Genomic DNA, 23,221 nt, shown 5'->3' with positions numbered 1-23,221 from the left:
TTCCACGATTCTCCTTCAACAGATCTCCTATAGTACCTGCAGATGATGAACCACACAAGAACAAGCAAGAAGAATGATGAATTTCGATGGAAAAAGTGAAAAAAAAACTTGAGAGAAATTGAGAGAATTTTGGTGATTTGTGATTTGGATCTGAGATTGTGATTGTGGATTTCGAAATTCTGTTATGATTAAGGTCTTATAGTACCTGTTAATCCACTTGGTAAACATGATTAGCAACAAATGAAATGGATTAGTGAATTGCACATGTTATGCAATTTGGCAAAAATGCCCTTTTTCAAATGGAACCAATGGAACAGTGCAAAACCAGTTGAAGCAAGTCCAAATTTCTGTTTTGAAGTGATTGGCATTGGTTTGGAGTGAAAATCATGTGTATTTCTCAAAATCACCTTTTTTCCCACCAAAATTTAAATTGGTTCACTTGAAAAATGGACTTTTTATGTGATGATTTTTGATGCAATGTAATGATGGATTATGATAAAGCATGTCAAATGGGGTTTGCTCAAAAAAGAATCACATGAATTGGCCTAATGGTTCAAGAGTTATGCCTCCTTGAAGTTCAACTTTTCTTGAAAATGATTTGATCATAACTTGCTAACCACATATGAGAAATGAGTGTTCTTGGACTTTTTGGAAAGGTAAGAGCAAGATCTTCAACTTTCATGTTGGACAAATTTTGATTTGAAGCTTGCTTGATGATGTTAAGTTGAGGAGAAGACCTTTCCATTTTTGGCAGTTGGAAATTACAGGTCACTTGCTATTTTGGGAAACTTTTTGTCTGACCTCCAATTCCTCAATGATGATGTTTGACATGTTATATGAGGCTTGCATGGACATGAATGAGACCTCTCAAACCATTTCCCACCATCAAATCACTGATTAAATGCACAGTTGACCACAATTGACTTTGCTAGGGTTTTGGTTGACTGAGCCATGCTTTGATGAATTTCAAGCCTCTACCACTTGAGATCTTGATCCAAAATGATGTCACAACTCATATGAACTCTTATGAATGATCATGGTACCCAAATTCTTCAAGAATGGCCACCATTTATGCCCAATGGATGATTTTGACTGATTTGACCTACTGTTGCTTCATCTGCAAGTAACAATGTTAGATGACAATATTTTTGTACTTTTGGGTTAATAAACAAATGAAAAGCAATGATATACAAATGCTAGACATGCTTGGTGATCAAGAACCACACTCACAATGTAACCCACCCACTAAGAGGCAAGCAAGGTGCACAATGATCCTAGAGGCAATGATATGATATGATATGATGCCATGAGGGATCTTAGGGACAAAATTGGGGTCTTACACATACAAGAATCATTACAAAGCTAAACTCTCTTTTCAAAACATTTTCTAAGCAGTTCACAAACACTTTTTCAGACAAGAAAAATATAAGTGATCCAGCAATTAAGAGCCCATGGATAACCATGGATACAAAGGGTGCTAACACCTTCCCTTTGTATAATATACCTCCCGAACCCAAAATCTAATCAAGGTCTTTCCTGTTCTTTTCCGCCTTTCCTTATTGGACAAAAGAAAAGTCGGTGGTGACTCTTGCTATCCGCGACATTTGCTTTCCAAAGCAAAAGCACCCAAAGTCAGTTCACCGTATGACAGAACTGGTGACTCTACTGGGGATCCTTAAAAAGAGAGGTTACCTTAAATAACAAGATCACTTATTTGAATTATATTATTTACTTTTAAGGGATTTCTTGGGTATTTTATGCTTGAGTGAAAGATCCTACACCCGGATCTAGTGTACCTTAGGTAAGTAGCAAGAAATCATCGCGACTATCCGACGTATACTGGAATGGTTAAAATGATGGCTACGGTTAATGTGACACTTTGGATGTCCTGATGTTCCTCATGTTTACTTGAGGAAAAATTTGGCGTCTGCGTGGTGTCATCAAAGCATTAACCAAACCTTTAGAACCCTAATTGACTCATCCTAGCCATTAGAAAGTAGTGAGATAACTGACTTCGGTTCCGACTGGGGTTGGTTGAGACTCGATACTACACTCTTTGAGATTGGACTTTAGGGAAATTTTGGTCAACCGCTTGGTGTTGCACTGAAGTGGACTTAAGGAAAGGTCGATGATTTGAGATCCTTCTAGAACCCGGTTACTATTCTAGGACAGGTGAAACCAACCAAACTTCAGTGGGGAGGGTACTTACCTATGAAACTCATGCAAGCCTTAAAAACCTAGGAATGATTGCGGTGTGACTTGTTTGTGTTTGTTACTTACATAACATCATAACATCATAACATCATGACATCATAACATCATGACATTGTACTAACCATTTCAAGGACTTAGGGATTTAAGTTTGCTCTGTTACAGGGCTATGGCTTCCAGGAAGACCATCCGGATCAATCTTATGGCGATCTCTCCTCAACTCAAGGATTTAGTGTCAGAACTTCCCGATCATGCTCAGTTCATCAAGAAACATGGTTCCCTCCTCAATTTAGTTACCACCAGTTTCAAAGAAGATATGATGAGAGTTCTATTCCAGTTCTTCGATCTTAAACATTATTGCTTCACCTTCCCAGATTATCAGTTGGTACCCACATTAGAAGAATTCTCCAGGCTGCTTGGGGTACCTATCCTTGATCAAACACCTTTCAGTGGTTTAGAAAAGATTCCGAAGTCTGAAGAAGTTGCCGCAGCTTTACACATGACAAAGTCCGACATTGAAACTAATTGGGTAACAAGAAGTGGAGTTAAGGGTTTACTTGCCAAATTTCTGATAAATAAGGCCCGAGAATTCTTAAAGGTTATGAATGTCCATGCTTTCGAGGATGTTCTAGCACTACTAATCTATGGTTTGGTTCTATTTCCTAATCCGGATCAATTCATAGACATGAATGCTGTTAGGATATTTCTCACTCATAACCCTGTGCCTACCTTGCTTGGAGACATTTTGCATTCCCTTCACACTCGTACTATGAAAAGGCAAGGGACTCTCATGTGCTGCGTACCTTTATTATCCAGGTGGTTTATTTTGCACCTTCCTCAATCAGTCTTGAAGAATGAGCAAAATTTGAAATGGTCTCAAAGGATAATGTCGCTCTCCCATTCAAACATCCGTTGGTGTCCTCATCTCGAAGAAAACGTTATCATCGTTGACCGTTGCGGAGAATTCTCTAACGTACCACTCCTGGGGATAAGAGGAGGTATTACTTATAACCCAGCCTTAGCCCTACGTCAGTTTGGTTATGCTCGAAGAGATGGTCCACATGAGATAATTATCCAAGGCACTGTGTTTGACTATGACAACGATTCCCAAGGTCTCCGTCAATGATTTGTACGAGCTTGGAGCATGGTGAAAAGAAGCACTTTAGGACAGAAAAACTCTATTCCTATGGAACCTTATCTCAGATGGGTACGCGCAAGAGCTCGTGAACTTGTCATGCCATATCTTGCAATTGAACCTCTGATTGTCGGACCGGAAGTTGAAGGAGGCGCACCTCATATCATTCCTTATCCAGATATGCCTACCAATGTTGAAGAATTGAAGAAATCCTGGATCCAGTTGAGAGAGGAAAGGGTTACTTTTGAAACTCGGTTTGGTGCAGAAAGGAAGAAGGTGTTAGAGCTCACCAGCCAACTTAATGAGGAACGAAGACTCAATGCATATCTTCACCCCAAAAGAAGCCGTCCCTGGGAGACTTGAGCTTTCATTGTATTTTTATTATTCTTTTTGTAATGAACATCGATTAAAGAAATTATTAATAAAAGTTTCTCTCTTTTTGGGGGTTTATGCAAAGTTAAATTCCAAAAGTCCTTGAAAACATTTCATACATTGCATAGCATAACATTGCATAACAGGTATTCTAAAGGATCAATGTTCTCACGGTCTTCCTTCTAAACAGAAAAATGGCTCTCGAACAAACTGTCAAAGATCTCCAGGCTCAAAATGCTCAATTCCAGGAGATGATCATGAACTTATCCAAGGGGCAGGAGGAGCTAAAAACTCTCTTGCTCGAGAAGAAGAAAGACAAGAAAGCTGTGAGTTACATTAACCCGGGAAGAAGGCTTAAAGGACAGGCCGCAGGAGCCAAGATTAGAATTCCGAAGGATCAAGAAGAGGAGACAGAGAATGATTCGGAATAGGAGAATGGTGATCCCTTCAACCCTGAGGACGACGATGAAGATTATGAAAATGAACAGTACTCTCAAAAAGATGATAAGTATAAGTTGCTGGAAGAACGCATGCTAGCTATGGAGGGTCAGAAGGCGCCCGGTCTGGATTTCGAAGGCTTAGGTCTGGTCTCTGATGTGGTCATTTCCCGCAAATTCAAGGTCCCCGCGTTCACTAAATATGATGGTGCGTCTTGTCCTCAGATGCATCTGAGAGCTTATGTGAGAAAGATTCAGCCGTATACCACTGATAGAAAACTATGGATCCATTTCTTCCAAGAGAGTCTGTCTGGCACACAGTTAGAGTGGTATTATCAGCTCGAGAGCTCTAACATCCGCACCTGGACTGATTTAGCAACAGCTTTCTACAAGCACTACCAGTATAATTCTGAATTAGCGCCTACTCGGCTACAGTTGCAGAATATGACTATGGGATCTAAAGAAAGCTTCAAAGAATATGCTCAAAAATGGAGAAATTTGGCTGGCCGAGTCAAACCCCCTATGACTGATTGAGAATTAGTGGACATGTTCATGGGTACACTGACTGGCCCATTCTACAGCCATCTATTGGGAAGTTCCTCATCGGGTTTCACTGAACTTATACTAACAGGCGAACGTGTTGAAAGTGGCATTCGAAGTGGAAAAATACAGGTGGCTACCTCTACAAGCACCAAAAAGTCCTATCAGGGGAAGAACGAATCAAATGTTGTGTACGGTCAAAGGGGTCATAACAAGAAAAATCGTGACCATACTGTTGGAGCAGTTACGATTGCAGCACCGCCATCTCAAAACTTCCAACACAGACAAGACAGACCAAGAAGACAGTTTACGAAGATCAATATGACTTTAGCACAAGCACTGCAGGGTATGCTAAAAGCAAATTTAATTACCCTCAGAGATCCTCCTGCAAATCCCAACACTACTTCTCCTCGTTATAATCCCAATGCCAGGTGTGCATATCACTCTGATAGTCCCGGGCATGATACAAACGATTGTTGGTTGTTGAAGAATAAGATTCAGGACATGATCGACGCTGGAGAAATTGAATTTGATCCTCCAGAGACTCCTAATGTCATCACTGCTCCTATGCCTAACCATGACAAGACTGTTAATGCTGTGGATGACAATTCTCACATTACCAATGTAGCTGACTTAGCATCTCCTCTCTTGATCATCAAGAAGAATTTATTGCAAGCTGGTTTATTTCCAGGTTGTGCGGAAAATTGCGATCTTTGTATACTCCGACCAAATGATTGCTTGAAGTTGAGGAATGGTATTCAACGGCTGATGGATGATCGTACAATTCTCTTAGAAAAGGTTCCTAAGGCGGAAAACCCTATTGAAGAAATATCGATTGCTAGGTCCAAAGTTCCAGTGAAGATTACCGCCACTAGAGTGCCTATGAAGATTACTGCTGAGCCTAAGGTAGCTCCCCTAATTATTACTGCACCTGGCCCAGTACCGTATTCCTCAAGCAAAGCCATTCCGTGGAATTATGGAGGTGATGTTTACATCCACTGCATAAAGCAAGATGATAATTCTGCTAATCCTAATGACGTTGACATTGTTGGGACTAGTAAAGTTACTCGAAGCGGAAGGATCTTCTCTCCAGAAATCTCGCCTCCCGTCCTTGAAACTCGAGGAAAGGAACCAGTAATCAATCCTTCTCAGTCAAGGACACCAGTCGAAGTTACTACCGAAGATGTTGCCAAGCAGGAAATGGAAGAAATGCTGAAAATCATCCGCAAGAGTGATTTTGATGTGGTAGAACAGTTGGGACATACTCCGTCTAAAATTTTGATGTTATCCTTGTTGTTATCTTCTGAGTCTCATGCCAATGCACTGATAAAATTCTTGAAGACCGCTCATGTACCTCAGGAGACATCTGTCGATCAGTTCGAAAATTATGTTGCTCACTTGGCTGTTGACAATGGCCTAGGCTTTTCCGATGCTGACCTGACACCAGCAGGAAAGAATCACAATAAAGCTCTGCATATCTCCATTGAGTGTAAGGGGATCACCTTGGCTCACGTGTTGATCGATAATGGCTCTTCTTTGAATGTGCTACCGAAAGCTGTACTCGGTAAGCTTGACTGTAAAAGCATTGAACTGAAGCCTAGAGACGTTGTAGTGCGTGCTTACGATGGTGCGAAGAGTGTTATCCATGGTGAAGTGGTTCTCCCTATCAAGATAGGACCTCAAGTCTTCAACACTACCTTTCACGTAATGAACATTCGTCCTGCCTATTCCTGCTTGCTGGGACGCCCTTGGATTCATGGGGCAAGTGTTGTAGCTTCGTCTCTCCATCAAAAGCTGAGGTATCCAATAGAGGGTAAGATTGTCACTGTGTGTGGAGAAGAAGAGTATATGGTCAGTAGTGTGCATACCTTCAGATACGTCGAGATGGATGATGAATTCGTTGAGACTCCTTCTCAGTCATTTGAAGTGGTTCCTCCAACTAGTCTTGTCCTTAAGCCAACTTCCCGTGTGCCCAAGGTTATTCGTGCTCCTCCTGCTATGATTTCTCTGAAAGATGCTCAAGACGTAGTTGAAGATGGTGGTCGTACTGGCTGGGGTCACCTGATCGATGTACCGTACAAGTCTGATAGATTTGGCCTGGGATTTAGCTCTGAAAAGGCAGTCAAAGATCAAATTAATGTTGTAGAAGATGCTGATAGCGATTGCGACTTGGATAGCTGGATTTTCCCAACAATCGGTGACGGACTCAATAATTGGAAGGCTGAAGACACTATCTCGATTGCCTTTAGTCAGGAGTAATTGTTATTGCTATTTTAGTGTTACAAATTTTTAATTTTTTGAACTTCTTAAAGCATTGTGCCTATACCCGGGGAACAAATAGCTAATTTGTTAAGGGTCTTGTCATTTTCATAAGCATATTCACATTCAATAAGTCAATGGACTTTTTGCATTCAAATATTGCGCTCTTTATCTTTCCTGTCATCTTTCAAACAAGCTATGCTTTCTTACACACACTCACGCAACAAATTGCAGATCCATATCCACTCTGGATCCTGTTGATAATAATTCTGCTACTGTTCATTATGACTTCGAAAATCCGATCTACCAAGCCGAGGATGGAAGTGAGGAAGATTGTGAAGTACCTGGAGAGCTTGCCAGACTGTTACTGCAAGAAGAAAAGACTATACAGCCACATGAAGAATCAATCGAAATTATAAATCTGGATACTGAAGTAGACAAGAAAGAAGTCAAAATAGGAGCAGGCTTGGGAAACAGTGTCAAGGAAAGATTGATTCAGATGTTACATGACTATATTGAGATTTTTGCTTGGTCTTACAAAGATATGCCAGGACTGGATACTGATATAGTAGTGCATCGTTTGCCGATGAAGGAAGATTGTCATCCTATTAAGCAAAAGGTTCGTCGCATGCGTCCTGAAATGTCCGAGAAAATCAAAGCCGAAGTTATGAAACAATTTAATGCCGGTTTTCTAGCTGTTACTTCTTATCCCCAATGGGTTGCTAATGTGGTCCCGGTGCCAAAGAAGGATGGTAAGGTGCGAATGTGTGTAGATTACAGAGATTTGAATAAAGCGAGTCTCAAAGATGACTTTCCACTTCCGCACATTGATGTTCTGGTAGATAACACCGCTCAACACAAAGTATTCTCCTTCATGGATGGATTCTCGGGTTATAACCAGATTAAGATGGCGCCCGAAGACATGGAGAAAACTACGTTTGTGACGCAATGGGGCACTTTCTGTTACAAAGTAATGCCATTCGGTCTAAAGAATGCAGGGGCAACATACCAGCGTGCTATGGTGGTTTTGTTCCATGATATGATCCATCATGAAATAGAGGTATATGTGGATGACATGATAGCCAGATCTCATACTGAAGAAGAACATCTCGATCATTTATACAAACTGTTTGAGAGGTTGAAGAAATACAAGTTGAGATTGAACCCGAACAAATGCACCTTTGGAGTAAGATCCGGTAAACTCTTGGGCTTTATTGTCAGTGGTAAAGGAGTTAAGGTTGACCCGGCTAAGGTGAGAGCTATTCAAGAAATTCCAGTTCCCCGTACAGATAAAGAAGTCAGAGGTTTCTTGGGACGCTTGAATTACGTTGCCCGATTTATCTCCCATTTGACTGCTACCTGCAAACCCATCTTCAAATTACTGAGGAAAAATCAAGAGATGATCTGGAATGATGAATGTCAAGAAGCTTTTGACAAAATCAAGAAGTATCTCCAAGAACCTCCAATTCTGATGCCACCAGTTGAAGGAAGACCTCTAATCATGTATTTGACCGTGTTAGAAAATTCAATGGGGTGTGTGTTGGGGCAACATGACGAGTCTGGTCGAAAAGAGCATGCCATATACTACCTTAGCAAAAAGTTTACCGACTGTGAAACAAGATACTCATTGCTCGAGAAAACTTGTTGTGCTTTGGCTTGGGCTGCTCGCCGACTAAGACAGTATATGTTGAATCATACCACCTTATTGATTTCTAAGATGGATCCTATCAAATATATATTTGAGAAACCTGCCCTCTCCGGAAGAATAGCAAGATGGCAAATGATTTTAACAGAGTATGATATCCAATATACTACTCAGAAAGCCATCAAAGGAAGCGTGTTAGCTGATCATTTGGCTCATCAAGCAGTTGATGATTACCAATCTATGAATTTTGAGTTCCCAGATGAGGATGTCATGCTTGTTACTGATTATGAAGAACCTAGACCAGATGAAGGACCCGAACTGGGATCCCGATGGACTATGGCTTTCGACGGATCTTCTAATGCGTTGGGCAATGATGTTGGTGTTGTAATTATCTCTCCCAGGGGTTGCCATACGCCTTTCACTGCTAGACTATGTTTTGAATGTACCAACAATATGGCTGAATATGAAGCATGTATTTTGGGACTCAAGGCTGCTATAGACATGAAAATCAAGTTTTTGAGTGTGTACGGGGACTCAGCCTTAGTAATCAGTCAGATCAAAGGAGAATGGGACACTAAACATCCGAATCTCATCCCTTATCGAGAGCGGGTGTTGACATTAATCCCATACTTTGAAGAGATTACATTCAAACATATTCCACGAGAAGAGAATCAGTTGGCAGACGCATTAGCTACCATGTCATCTATGTTCAAAGTCAGATGGGACAATGAAGCTCCCATGATCACCATTGCACGATTAGAGGAACCAGCATATTGTTATAAACTGAATACTGATGAAGTAGAAGAGAAACCTTGGTTCCACGAAGTAAAAAGATATCTAGAAACTCAAGAATACCCTGAAGGGGCATCCATCAATGACAGAAAGTTTTTGAGGAAGTTCTTCGCTAAATTCTTTTTGAGTAATGGAGTATTATACAAACGTAATCATGATTCGACTTTGCTTCGCTGTGTGGATAAAAGGGAAGCAGAAAAGATTATGGAAGACATACACGATGGTACTTTTGGGACTCATTCTAATGGCCATACGATGGCCAAGAAAATTCTGAGATCAGGGTATTATTGGTCTACCATGGAAGTTGATTGCCACCATCACTCCAGAACTTGTCACAAGTGCCAGATCTATGCGGACAAAGTACATATACCTCCTTCTCCATTGAATGTGTTGACAACACCTTGGCCCTTCGCAATGTGGGGCATTGATATGATTGGAGAGATTAAACCTACTGCTTCTAATGGACATCGTTTCATTCTTGTTGCTATTGATTATTTTACGAAGTGGGTAGAGGCAGCCTCATTTGCTTCTGTCACCAAGAATGTGGTGGCACGGTTCATCAAGAATAGTCTTATTTGTCGGTATGGCATCCCTGAAAGAATTATCACTGACAATGGTACTAACTTGAACAACAAGATGATTACTAAACTCTGCACGCAGTTCAAAATAAAACACCACAACTCTTCTCTGTACCGGCCAAAGATGAACGGCGTCGTGGAAGCTGCTAATAAGAATATTAAGAAGATCATACAAAAGATGACAGTAACATACAAAGACTGGCATGAGATGTTACCATTTGCTCTTCATGGTTATCGCACTTCAGTCCGAACCTCGACAGGGGCAACTCCTTTCTCTTTAGTCTACGGAATGGAAGCCGTCTTACCGGTGGAAGTTCAGATTCCCTCCCTAAGAATCATGAAAGAGGCAGGTTTATACGAGGATGAATGGATTCAGACTCGACTCGATCAGATAAATTTGATTGATGAAAAGAGACTCGTGGTTGTTTGTCATGGACAGATATATCAGAAGCGCATGACCCAGGCGTTTAATAAGAAAGTCAGGAGACAGGTATATCAAATTGGCGACTTGGTAATAAAGCGTATCATTCTACCGCAAGGTGATTCTAGAGGCAAATGGACTCCCACATACGAAGGGCCGTTTGTAGTTAAGAAGGTATTCTCTGGTGGAGCCATGATGCTTGCTACAATGGATGGCGAAGACTTCCCACATCCCGTGAACGCAGACATAGTTAAAAAATACTACGCATAACAGAGACCCGCTAGGTCGACGTATCTAGGCAAAAGTAAGGGCATCCCAGCGAACCAAAAGGGTTCGGGCAAAAATTAGGGATAAACATATAAAAATATACACCCGACAAGTCGAAAACCTGAAAAGGCGACTTGAGCAAAAAAGGGTATCCTGGTGGACTGAAAACCTGAAAAGGCGGTCCAGGCAAAAATTAGGGATTAAAGCGTATGATTATGTCCCGTTCTCGGCCAGCTTCACCCAAAGTCAAAGGGACTGAACGAACCAATCACTTCTATCCGACAGCAGGAGATGAGAGGCTTGAAGACATAATGACAGTAGTGGAATTAAAATCAATAGGACCCTTTCTGCATAGCTTTTTATTTGTTTTCTTGACAATTTCCTCTTACTAGGATTTCTGTCTCCTTGTACTCAAATTGCCTATTTATAGGCCCTCTGTCAAAATCAATACAATTTTATTTCCAAAAAGATGCTTTGTTTTACTTTCTCTGTTTTGTTTGCATAAACATCCATTGATTTGATTCGAATGAGTATATGCGTTTGAACATGATTGATGTTTACCAAAAATACATGCATAAAATAGCAATAGCAGTTACTAAAAGACTTTAGGGTCGAGGATAAGGTCTAACCATGCTTTCCAACAAGTCCGGTTACAAATCCTTTCCCCAGCAAAACTAGTCATTTCCCAGAAGAAATTGGCATTACTAGACAGACTGGTCATCTCTTCCATCCCCAGCCAGGCTCTGTTGAATACTTCTATCATCAGACAGAAATCAAGTATCCCCAGCTAAGAAAGGGTCATCAATACAAGTATCTCCAACCAGAATATGGGGATTTATTTTCCCCTGGCAAAAATTCTCAGACGCATAATTCATTCATGCATCATCTCACATCATATACATGCATGCAATGTTCGCATTTATTTTCAAAAGCATAAAACATCTCATGCATCATGACATGGCATGAGGCTAACTTTATGTTTCAGGTTAATTATCCTCCTGATACAGTTAAAATAAAGATCCATTCAGACAGACACCTTTATCGATTACATTCAAGATTCAAATATATCTTTCAGATATAATCCATATAAACATTCATTCTTATAAGTACTCTGATATCCTCCTATTGGTGGCATCTTTAAGCCCATCCCAGACATTTATTGCAAATACAACATATACAAATGTTATCAGATATAGCCTAACGTACGGTTCATTCTGATTCAGCCCAACATATGATTCCTTCAACTATTCCAATACGGTCTGGCGTACGACCCATTTGGATCTTCATTCCTCAGATACTACCTAGCGCACGGTACATTCCGAGGTGTAGTCTAGCGTACGACTACTTTCTTCGGATACAGCCTAACGTACGGCTCATTCTGCAACTCAGATACGATCTAGCATACGATCCATTTGGATCTTCATTCCTCAGATACTACCTAGCGTACGGTACATTCCGAGGTGTAGTCTAGCATACGACTACTTTCTTCAGATACAGCCTAACGTATGGCTCATTCTGCAACTCAGATACGATCTAGCGTACGATCCATTCTGATTCTACCTTCGTCAGACGCAGCCTAACGTACGGCTCATTCTGCAACTCAGATACGATCTAGCGTACGATCCATTCTGATTCTTATTTCGTCAGATACAACCTAACGTACGGCTCATTCTGCAATTCAGATGCGATCTAGCGCATGATCCATTCTGATCCTTTATCCCCAGTGAAGTCGACAGCCTAATGGAGGACTCACTATACGGTCTAGCGTACGACCTGGTGTGGCACCCATGTCTTCAAATTGGTCTGATGTACGACGCCCTCTGAAGCTCTCATCATCAAACTTCCTGGATGGCATCTTTAAGCCCATCTCCATCAAGACTAACTTTTAATTAGCAAGCGCAAATTTTCGGGGCATTCTAAGTGTTCAATAATCTTACACCTTCAGACCACGAATGGCATACATACCATTCTAACCCTCTCGGTTTAAGAATATTGAACAGGGGCAGCTGTCATACCCCAAAATTTGCCCGTTAATCTTGCAAGACATTTTTCAAGGCACTCCAAGACATTTTTCAAGACATTGATCTTAAAGGAACAAAGACCCAGCACACAAGGGGCCAAATCCAGAAAATGACTTAAACTGGCTTGCTCGCTAGGCGAGCGAAATCCTTCGCCTAGCGAACCCTTCGCTGCACCACTCGCCTAGCGAAGCCTGCGGATACCAGAAATTTTGGGCTTAATTCTGAGCCCATTAGGTCACAAAAAACTATTATAAATACCAAGACCTCATTCAGAAAGGGGGGACAGACGGAGACAGAAAGAAGGAACAACAAACCCTGGAGGCTAACCCAGAAAATTCAGAGCAACCCTAAAGGAAACCCTGAAGGAAACTCATCTGCACAAAGGTTACCTCCGCCCAACTCAATCCGGCACCAACCCTAAGAGTGATCTGCCAATTCAACGTTGCAATTCAATTGCCAACAGGTTTGCACTATCACTACCGCTTTATGCTTCCAATTTACATGTGGTATTGTGATTGAATTTATAAATATATCTTAGGTTTTGTATGTGGATTTAAATATGTATGGATATCTTGAATGTTTAACCATCAAATTTCTGTAATGGATGCCATAGGGTGCGGAGCTTGCTGAAATCGTACTGTTCTTGAATTCAAAACCCGCAGCCGTTCGCTAGTACATCGCTAAGCGAACATGTAGCGAGGGCTCGTCAGGCCCTCGCTAGGCGAGGCAGCAGCGAACGTGACAGTCGCTGATTTTTCTGTTCTGATTTTTGCTAATCTGACATGTTTTATTGTAACCATGCATGATTTACCTGACATTATTACTGTTGTGATTCCTTTTGGTTTGGTGCAACTCTCGATTGCACCCTGATTTGGTATTCTGACCTGTTTGCTGAATATTGTAAGGGCTCACATACTTCCGGAAAAGGTAGCTTGCTAGGTATTCCACTTTATTTGTGGGATACCCCTGTAGAGATTCATCCTAATTACCTAATTGATTATAATGTGGAGATTCATCCTAATTACCTAATTGATTGTAAAATATTGCCTTTGAATATGTGATCTTGGACCTCTCTTTGTTGCCTTACGGTATTACGGTATTACGGTCATGTCCCGCGAAGGTGGGGATGCACTTAGCAAAGACCCTTCGGTTAAATCATCATGTCCCTATAAGATAAATCATAGTCCCTCGGATGTTGCCTGCGAATATATGATTTTTGTCCCTCGATGACCCGTCGTTGTAGCCTACGGTTAAATGATGATCGTCCCTTCGAATGCTAAGGTATCCTTACAAATGTTGCCTTCAATGACCAATCGATGATCCTACAATGTCCCTTTTACATCCAAAGGATAAAACTATTTACTTCTCAATAGTAAGGACAGTTGTACCCTCATAAGGATAGGAAATGCCCATAAAGACCTTGGGTAGGTATAACTCTTAAATGCTGACTCACAACCTAAAACATTTTTCATACATCACACTTTGTAAAACATCTACTAGAAAATCACCACTTGGTATACATTCATACTAGAATCATTGCCAAGTTATATTTTTCTAAACAGCTTTCAAAATTAAACGAGATAAATACTTTGTATGCATTCATACAAGAATCATTACAAAGCTAAACTCTCTTTTCAAAACATTTTCTAAGCAGTTCACAAACACTTTTTCAGACAAGAAAAACATAAGTGATCCAGCAATTAAGAGCCCATGGATAACCATGGATACAAAGGGTGTTAACACCTTCCCTTTGTATAATATACCTCCCGAACCCAAAATCTAATCAAGGTCTTTCCTGTTCTTTTCCGCCTTTCCTTATTGGACAAAAGAAAAGTCGGTGGCGACTCTTGCTACCCGCGACATTTGCTTTCCAAAGCAAAAGCATCCAAAGTCAGTTCACCGTATGACATATACATTTTGACTTGTAGGTGTGATTCACAAATTATTTGTGTTGCAATGAAGGAAAAATACAAGGAGGACGAAGTTAATGTGAAAGCGACATACTTGTGTGAAAAGACCCAGACCATTAGCACAAGTTTGCCACTCTTACTTTAGCTTCATCCACATTTCATTGTGGATTCCATTCTGAGACAAGTATATCATTTCTTCATCTTCATTCCACAAATCTTTTCAATAAAATGTACGTTTGTGAAACATTTTATGAGTTGATATGTTGTTATTGTTCAAAATGTTTGCCTCGTTTTTAAATTCCAGTTGAGTTTATTATATCGTATGTAAATTTCTTGTTTCACTAACCTCTCACTAAACATGCATTCATTTAAATTGATTTAGAAAATTATAATCTGAAAATTAGGTTATATTTGAAAACCAACTTAGATGAATCAAAGTTTTTCAAATTGCATGCATCTTGTAATTCATCTCTGATTCTTTAACATATAGAATTTGGTTCAATGCCCTAAGTTTCTCAAAGCAACAATTCATTTTCTTCTATTTTATACCACAAAACATCAAATTTGTTGAGAAATTTTTGAATAATCTTCATCATTGTCATCATAATAATCATCATCGATTAAAATAATGATGATGACTCGAAATTAGTCAACAAATTGATATTTTGTAAAATAAACTATAAGATAATGAAATTTGCTTTGAAGAACTTGGGACATTGAACCAAATTCTATATGTTAAAGACCGAGAGATGAATTACAAGATGAATGCAATTCGAAAAGCTTTGAACGTTTAAATTATTTTTAAAAAATAATTTAATTTTTTATATTATTATATTCCAAATCAATTTGAATGGTTGTATCTATTTATTAATGGGTAAGGAAAAACAAACAATCCACATATTTTCTAATATATATATATATATATATATATATATATATATATATATATATATATATATATATATATATATATATAAGGTGTAAAAACTTAATATAATTTTTAATTTGGTTAATATGTGCTTTGATGTCAAAAAAAGTTGTCTTAAGTGGCAACGTAAAGTTTGTTAATTGAATGTAAAAATTGATTAATCATTCATTGTTTGGTTATTAACTATTTTGACATCAAAAAATAAAGTCTTATATGATAAATTAATTTTACTTAATTATATGTAAAAGATTGATTAATTCAATTATAATTTGGTTAATGGTGCACATAGACATGAAAAAATAGTTTTCAATAATAAACTTAAATTGATTAATGAAACATAAAATATTATTTACTATTATGTATTTTATTGGTTAATCAAATAACAAAATAATTTAAAAATACTTAAAAATGTAGAATAAAATAGTAATACTAATTATATAGCAATGCTGCGGTAAAAACCATATGAATTTCATTCTTTGAGATAAATAAGTTCTTTTGAAAATAAAGATTGTGTTAAATTATAAATCACTCTATAGGTTTAATGAAGTATTAATGACATTCTGAAAACTTAATTGTAACCAAACTCATAGTTAATTAGCAACCAAACCCATAGATCAAAACAAAATAAAAAATACGCCCCCAAAACAAAACAAGAAACTATACAAAATTGCAGGGAAATTTCATTGGAATTATATAAATAATATCTACCTTTTCACAAGCTGAACTAGAAAGAGATTCCCTTAAAATTTATGGATTAAAATTTAGAAATAATCATTATCGTATCTTAGTTGATACATTTGTTAAGGGGGAGCCTTTTATTGTGCACTAATACACTTGACTTGTAGGTCTACTTGCTGTTCTAAGCTAGACAAAATTAATATTCTTGAGAACTACAACTTCCATGAGATGAGAAATACATCTTTAAAAATTATATTAAAACAATTATTAATTAAACATACTTTATACTTTTATTTTATTATTTTATAAAATTAAAATTTTATAATATTGTCTCAACATATATTAAATAGATTGAATTTTTATCAATTAAAAAATATTAAACAAAACTGGTTATGTTAATTTGATATTAAATAATTTTGCAATGTAAAATATTTGAAAATTTTAACATTTAGATAAAAAATTAATAATATTAGATTTTTTTTTAATAGAGGGTTGAACTAACTATTTTTTTTAATCCGCGGACAAAGTGGTAATAATTATTGAAAACTCACACAATTGTGAGATCTAAAATTCAATATCCGATATTAGTATTCAACTTAATAATATTGATTTTTTGACGTTTGGAGATCACCATAACATGTACTCCCTCCGTTTTTTATTATAAATCGTTTTTGACTTTTCACACGTATTAAAAATGTAATAATTGTGGTATGAAAAAGATAAATTATGAAGGATTTTATAAAATTGTAATTCATCAATAGTATTGGAAAGACAAATTGACATAATTAAAAGAAAAGTGAATAATAAATATTTAAGGATATAATAGGAAAAATAACATTAATGATTCATTGATATTATAAAACGACTTATATTGTAGTACAAAATATTTTTTCAAAGTGACTTATAATAAAAAACGGAGGTAGTATATTTTTATTTGAAAACGCACAAACAAACCTGCATTTGGAGCAATTAATGTAAATTCAAAGATATAATTGTTTTCAATTTATATTTGATACTCCAATATTTGCGTATTATTTAGGTTTGTCTAAATATAAATATGTTGGAGTCGCTCCGGAAGTTTAATTTTTAATTATGATATGAAATACAACTTTGACTAAAGTTAAATGTAGTTTAAATAATACTCTATCCATTTTTTATTATAAGTCGTTTTTGACTTTTCAAACGTATTAAGAAATGTATTAATTATGCTATAGAAAAGAGAAATTATGAAGGGTTTTACAAAATTGTTCTTCATTAATGGTATTGAAAATATAAATTGATATAATTGAAATGAGAGACGATAATAAATATTTAAAGGTATAATAGGAAAAATAACATTAATGAATCATTGATATTATAAAATAACTTATATTATGATACAAAATATTTTTTCAAAATGGCTTATAAAAAAATGGAGGTACTAATTTATATGAAGAAACATAAATGTTTAAAGAAGAAAAATTAATTTATTATAAGATACAAAAACACTTTGTTACCTTCTATATTTTTAGTCTTGTTGTTGTTAGAAAACCTAATATTAGTTTCCACAACATCTAAATATCCTTTCATTCATATTATTACTCCTTAATTTCATTGAAGTAATTTACATTTTTATTTTTATCTTTTCACACCTTGTTCATAATTTGAAATATTTAATATTTGGATAAATATAAAATAATGGTTAGTAAATTCAAACAATGTTGGAACTTTCTACCGGTAACATGTCTGTAGGATTCTCGTTAGTATGTACCTTCATTAGAGAAATACTATCGTTCTCTATGACATCCTATATAAAATGATATTCAACATCAATATGTCTTGTATGTGCATGATGAACCTGATTCTTAGCCAAGTCAATCACATTTTGGCTATCACAACTCAGATCCATGCATTATTGCTTAATCCTAAAATTATCTAGAAGATCCCATAGCCACAATGCTTCCTTCACTCCTTCTGTTAAGGCTATGTACTCGGTCTCTATAGTAGTTAGTGTTACTGTAGCTTGTAACATCGACTGTCAACTAACTGGAGCACCATATATTTTTAATGCATAACCAGTAGTAAATATTCGTTTATCTAGATCACCAGCATAATCATCAGAACCAACAAGTTTTTTAACTAACACGTATATCTACTAAAGCACAAATATATGTCAACGCTACCCTTTAAGTATCTTAAAATCCATTTTATTGCTTCCCAATGTTTTTTCCCGAATTTTCCATGAGTTTACTAACAACACTAACCACTTGCGAAATATTTGGACGTGTACACACCCCGGCGTACATTAAACTACCAAATGTACTAGCCCAATGAACACATTTTATGTATGTTTTATCGTTTATTGTAGTGTAAGAATATTTAATAGAGAGCTTAAAATATGCAATCAATGGAGTCACCACTGACTTAGCACATTTCATCTCAAACCTTTCATTAACTCGTTTAACACAGCCTTTTTGACTTAAGAATAATTTTTTGTTTGATCTATCTCTTCTAATTTCCATTCCCACTATTTTTTTGGCAACTCCCAAGTATTTTGTCTCAAACTCTTTACCAAATTGAGTGTTTAGCCTATCTATCTCCTGCTTGTTCTTCGAATCAATAAGCATGTCATCCACATACAATAGAAGATAAATATAATCACCTCCCCGAAGCTTACAAATATAAACACAAAAATCATAATTACTTTTAGAGAAATCTTACTTTAACATAAATGACTCATATCACTTGTACCACTGGCGAGGAGATTGTTTTAATCCATAAAGTGATTTCCTTAAGCAATATACATGACTCTCTTTACCCTCAACCTTGTATCTCTTAGGTTGAAACATATATATATTTCCTCATCTAAATCACCGTGTAAGAAGGTTTTTCTTCACATAAAGTTGTTCTAGCTCAAGATCGCCATGAGTAACATGACATAATAGCACTCAAAGGGAAGTATGTTTTACTACTGGAGAAAATATCTTTTTGTAATCAACCTCTACTTTTTGTGAAAATTCCTTGGCCATTATTCTAGCCTTATACCTTATACCACCAGTCTTGTTAGGATCCTCTTTTCTTTTGTACATCCACTTACAACCAATGACACTATTTTCCATGGGAGATAGGGCCACCTCCCATATCTTGTTCTTATAAAGAGATTGCATCTCTTCCTCAATAACAAATAACCAACTCTATCTATATTTGTTCTTGATAACTTGTTTGAAGCTGATTGGCTCATCATCTTCAACTGAGAGTGCATATTTCACTAAGTTTACATGTCCATGATGTCTCATAGGTCTGTCTAACCCAAATTTTTGAACTAATTTATAATTTCTTTTTGGCCTATTAGTATCCAAAGATTCTTGGTATTGTTGTTGTAATGTATGTGTATTTTAATGTTTAACATCCTCATGATCAAGCTCATCCTCCTCATTATCTTGAGTAACACCATGATGTTCCACCTGAACATGACTAGAATTTGGTTAGTATTTAGATTTTATCTCAATTGCTTGATTTGATATTTTAACATCACCATCACTAGGCGCCGAATATCTTTCATCAAAGGTAACATCGTTGTCAATCACAAACTTAGAATTTTTTACACTCCAAAGGCAATAGCCTTTGACCCCTTTTGCATATCCTAGAAAGATATATTTTTTGGCTCTATTATCAAGTTTGTTACCCTTGACATGATAATAGGATGTGCATCTAAAAATTTAATCACCGTGTCCACCTGACCACACTCGACAAGGTGTGTCTCCATATAAACTAGATTATGGGGATCGGTTTATTACGTGATAAGATGTAGCAACCGATTCTTCCCACCATTCTCGACCTAACCTAAAATTAGATTGCATACACCTTTCTTTCTTAAGAAGTGTACAATTCAGTCTTTACGTGACTCCATTCTGTTGTGGTGTGTCTATAACCGTCCAATGTCTTACAATGCTTTCTTGATTATAAAACTTCTTGAAAGCTCCCTCTCTATATTTTTTACCATATAGTTTTCTACTTTTTACCTGCTATGTTCTCAACCATTGATTTCCAACACTTGAAAATATCATATACCTCATTTTTATGCTTAAAAATATAAATCTAAGCATATCTAGAATGATCATCAAGAAATGTAATAAAGTACCTTAAATCACCCTTAGAAGAAACATTAGTCAGACCCCAAACATCAGTATGAACATAGTTTAACAATCTTTTGCTTTTGTGCTTTCTTGTAAACTAAAACACAAGCAATATGTTTTGCCATACACACAATGTTCAAAAGATTCCATGATTGGTTTCTTCATGTTCTTAGAAAAATCCTTAACTATTTTTCAACCACTTCCTGTCATACCCTAAAATTCGCCATACCCTTCACATTGATCATATAGGTCACTAACCCGAACATTTTCATATCATCCTCATCCATTCATTTCTTTTGAATAAGCATGGTTCAATCCGATTTACAAGTCTCGTCAGTTGGATTCACCAATCCAGTGCATAGGCAGTCATCATCTTGTCATCGTGTCATAATAATTGTTCTGATTAGTTCTAACTTCGTATTGATTTCAACTTCAAATTAACTTTTGAAGTTTAAGTATGCGATATGTGTGTAAGAACATTGTCGATGCTTGTTTTGTTTTCCCATTTGCAGGTTGGGAATGAAACGAGTGGGGGAGAAGTGTCTGCTTCTCTTGGATGTTCCAACTGTATAGAGCTTGGATATCATGTTGCTGCATGCAAGAGTGCAGTGTTGGCTAGTTGACCTGTTTTGAGAATGTTGTGCTTTTCCTGAACCCAAAGAGAGGTCGGATTCGAGGATGGGGTCTGTTAGCAAAATGGTGTGATCCTTGAGGTAATAAGGTCAATTGTTCTCGTTGGTTGCTTCCTTTTGAGGGGGAAGGCGATGTTTTGTCCAGAGATGAGCGAGTGATATGTTGAGTATCCTTATGTGTTCCCTGAGGATGTGTATGATTTGTATTTTGTTGGAATAAGTTGACGTTATTCTTAGAATGAATTGGTTGGAGTTAAACTAAGTGTTTACCAATTGTTTTAATAAGTTGGTGCAGTGTGCTGCTGATTACAAGAGCTCAGGCGATGTTAAAGTTGTGTTGTTCCTAACACTAAAGATGTTGTGGATTCAAGATTCCTGTATCCCGGTCAACTTGGGAAGTCTTTAGGGAAAACGATGAGGTATTGTTAATGTTGTTTCTCGGAGAGTAAAGAGCAATGTGACGACTAGTGTTATGTCAGTGGTGTGTGATTCCTTATGTTTTCCTAAAGATATTTGCGACTTGCCTCCAGAGCGTGAATTTGAATTTGATGGAGGTGAAGAGTTAACGTTTGTATCAGCTAATCAAGTGAGAGATTTTGTGAAGGATATAGCACACGTGTTTGTGATGTTAGCTTCGTTGGAAGCTAGGTGACATGGAGTAGTTCGTGATCTCCCTAGAGTGTGTGAATTTCCTGAGTTGTTTCCTGAAGACATCAGTGATTTCCTCCAAAGCGTGAAGTGAATTTTTCTATAGACTTAGTACCTGGTACTAGTCCGGTGTCGATGAATCCTTATAGGATGTATGCTTCAGAGTTGGGGAAATTGAAGAAGCAACTAGAATATTTGCTTGAGAAGAAGTATGTTCAACCAAGTATTTCTCCGTGGGGTGTGTCAGTATTGTTAGTGAAGAAGAGGGACGGTAGTATGATGCTATGAGTGATCTGAGAATTGTATTGTAGGCATTGAAAGAGAACCATTTGTACGCAAATTTTTCCCAAATGCGAGTTATGGTTAAATAAAGTGAGTTTCCTTGGTCATGTGATTCTAGTGGTGGTATAGTTGTGGATCTATGGAAGATAGATGTCGTGTTACTATGGGAGATTCTAAAGTCTGCCATTGAGATTATAAGCTTTTCTTGGATTGACTGGTTACTACAAGAAGTTCATTAAAGGTTTTTCAAATTTAGCATTGTCGTTAACTCAGTTGACTCGAAAGGGTTAAGCGTATGTTTGGGATGTGCATTGTGAAAAGAGTTTCCAAGAACTCAAGAAGAAGTTGATGTCTGCTCCAATTTTGATTTTGACGAATCCAAGCGAGTCCTTTATTGTATATTGTGATGCTCCGAAGATGGGTCTAGGAGGTGTGTTGATGCAAAGTGGTCAGGTTGTGGCTTATGCTTAGAGACAGTTGAGATTTCATGAAAGGAATTACCCTACACATGATCTTGAGTTGACAACAATGGTATTCATGTTGAAGATTTGGAGGCACTACCTATTTGGCTCCAAATTCGAAGTGTTCAGTGATCACAAGTGTTTGAAATATTTATTTGATGAGAATAGTCAAATATGAGGCATGGGAGATGGCTTGAGCTTTTGAAGGGTTATGATTTTAATTTGAGTTACCATTTGGGTAAAGCTAATGTTATAGCTGATGCGATGAGTAAAAAGTCTTTACACAGGTCGATGCTTATGGCTCGAGAATTAGAACTGATTGAGCAATTCAAAGATATAAGTTAGTGGGTGGAGAGACTCCTAACAATGTGAAGTTGGGAATGTTGAAGTTGACGAATTGGTTGTTGCATGATGAATGGTGTGATGCATAAATGATGAGATGTGGGGATCCTTTAGGTGAACCTTGTTCTATTAATGCATGTTATTTGAGAGTCATGCATCTTGGTGTACGGGCTTCAGTCCAATTTTGGTGAGCCTCGATTCTTTGGTGAGGGATCGGGTGCGAGTAGATAATTCATATTATGGTGGATAAGTGAAGCGTTACCTATGTTGATGGTAACGAGTTTTGGTGAGCCTCGTGAAGGAGAATTGCGGTCCAAAACGCAGCGGAAATTAAAATTTTCTCCTTTAGAGATCCTTACGAATGGTCATGATCAGTGATAGAATATTTACCTCTTGTGACGACTGAAACCTTTGGTGCAAATCTCTTGTGACGATCAAAACCTTTGATGCAGATCCACGGAGCGATCACGAACGTTAAACGATGACAACGTCTCTACTCAGTCCACACGAACGGATTCCTTCAATCTCAGTGCTAGCTGGTACGAGT

Source organism: Lathyrus oleraceus, chromosome 3 (genome assembly GCF_024323335.1).
Source record: "Lathyrus oleraceus cultivar Zhongwan6 chromosome 3, CAAS_Psat_ZW6_1.0, whole genome shotgun sequence".
Lineage (NCBI taxonomy): Eukaryota > Viridiplantae > Streptophyta > Magnoliopsida > Fabales > Fabaceae > Lathyrus > Lathyrus oleraceus.
This window is presented reverse-complemented; position numbering follows the sequence as displayed.